Source organism: Amblyomma maculatum, chromosome 9 (assembly GCF_055883805.1).
Source record: "Amblyomma maculatum isolate TAMU_Amacu chromosome 9, ASM5588380v1, whole genome shotgun sequence".
NCBI classification, from domain to species: domain Eukaryota; kingdom Metazoa; phylum Arthropoda; class Arachnida; order Ixodida; family Ixodidae; genus Amblyomma; species Amblyomma maculatum.
In genome coordinates, this window is record NC_139352.1 from 105,237,927 (window position 1) to 105,240,170 (window position 2,244).

Sequence of the window (2,244 nt, forward strand, 5' to 3'; positions counted from 1 at the left end):
AGTCTGTCACCCATACTTCCGCTCCTGGCTTGAGGACTGGCAGCGGAAGAGCCCTATGACGACTATTGAAGTACCTACGCTGCCACTGTCGGATGGTTACATGGCGATCTCTGAATTTTTTCAAGCTCACCTCGTCGCTGTCGCGGCTGCAGCGGCTCGCCGCCTCGGCGGCAGCCACTCAGCCCCGAGATTGAGGAAACGTCCGTTCTGGCAACGATCTCCGACTCTCCAATGACCGCTCAAGTTCAAGGCGAAGAAATTTCACCCGAGGAATTCCACCGCGGCCATGGATGGACGCTCGCGGGGGAACGCATGTCATCACCTTGATGGAAAATAAAGGTATTATTATTATTATTAAGACTCCGTCAACGAGACCTCGACGCGAAGCTCGCCGGCACCGACAACCAAGTAAGCAAGAAAGCGAAAGGAAATAAGAACATTAGAGCCTCGGCCATCAAGGCAGCGAGAATGCCAGCCATGCCGCTGGAGGAAAACAAGATCGTGATCAGACCGCGAGGGGGACTCGACATCGCCAAGATCGGCACTACGACCGTCGCTGCGGCCAAGATCACGAACGACGAGAACGCATCGGACACGATCCGCCCGAACGCGCAACAAAATATAATGGTAATCAGCACGCCCAAGGAAGAAAACGCCGTCCGCTACGCAAGAATTCAAGCTGTATACATTCAAGACAAGACCTTCGAAGTCAGCGCGTACCGCACGGTGCCATACGACACCGTGAAGGGCATCATCCGAGGCATCCCTGTAGACGAGAAAGCCGAAGATCTCGACAGCAACATTGTAAACGACAGAAACCCACTCGCCGCAGGCGCCGATAGAATCGGCAACACGACCACGATAATAGTAGCCTTCAGAGGACCCAAGGTACCGAACTTTGTCCGATATGGTGTCACGCTCATACCATGCCACCTGTACAAAAAGCAAATTGACGTCTGCCACCAGTGTGGTCGGGTCTGGCATCGCAAGGACGTGTGCCCGACGCCAACCAACCGGATCTGCAGGGGCTGCGGCGAAGCGAACCCAAAAGACCACAAATGTACACCCAAAAGCAAACTTTGCGGTGGCGCTCACCCGACCGCCGACAGAGAATGTAAAGCCAGATACAAGGTTTTCCTACGTCGTTCTCAAGCCTCAGTGGGAGCGCCGAAAGTCAGCCATCAGCTGCCGTCGGAGGGCGATTTCCCACCACTTGACAAGCCAGCTGCCCATAATTCAAGAACGCCATCGAGAGACCGCGCGCAGTCGAGAAATAGCAGCTGCAGGAGTCAGGGCAGAGACGCGCGGAAAACGAAAACCCAAGGATCACCGTCGCGTGAGAGAGTCGGTTGGAGCAACGCCGCACGAGGTATCATGAAGACCAATCCGAGCTACAACGCCTTGACAGAAGACAACGCTTCAACCAAGGAACGAGAGATCAACGAGGCCCTAAAAAAGAAGAACGCGGCCCTGCGAGCCACCATCAACAACCTCACCAAGGAAATCGCGGAGATCCGCAACGCCCTCCGCAACGTCGAACAGCAAAGATCCACCCCGAGCGGCAACAACAAGGCCGAAGAAACTACGGCCGACGCAGACAAGGAGCCGGCAACGAAGAACAGGGCCGTCGAATCACGCAAGACCAAGAGCAACATGAACAACTGCAGCACCGACAGCAGCAACAACATCGAGGCCAAACTCAACAGCCTCGAGAATATGATCAAATCGATGAAGCAAGCCATCGAAGCCTTCCAAACGGAGAACGTCAATAGACTCAACAATCTGGAAAAAAGCGTGCAACTAATACTAAGCAACCCAACGTTCGCGCCAGTACAGCATCAAGTCAACCAAGCGCAGCAACACGGAGAATTCCGAATAGGACAATCATGGCCTCCAACTCCACAGGCATAACAGTGTGGCAGTGGAACTGCCGCGGCTTCGTCAAGAAGAGGGCAGTCGTCCAGCAGTACATCGAGCACGCGGCTCGCAAGCCCAACGTGCTCCTCCTCCAAGAAACACTAACGGACAAGCCGTCCCTCCCCGGCTACAGGGTGCACGTGGGCCCGCCCGACGGCAGAGGCCTGTGCACCCTGGTCAGGAAGGCACTCACCTTCGTCGAACACCGGCTAAGCAATGTCAGGATTGAACACACGCTCACCGAACCCATACCGACCAAGCAAAGAAAAAAAAGCAGCTTCATTTTGAACATCTACAGTTACCCATCGCGGAGACTCCAGAGGTTCA

At 54.9% G+C, this 2,244-nt stretch overlaps 1 pseudogene; it reads left to right on the top strand.

Annotated features, from left to right (window-relative positions):
* The first annotated feature begins 231 nt into the window (after positions 1-231).
* Positions 232-2,021, top strand: LOC146180093 (uncharacterized; annotated as a pseudogene).
* The last annotated feature ends 223 nt before the right edge of the window (positions 2,022-2,244 follow it).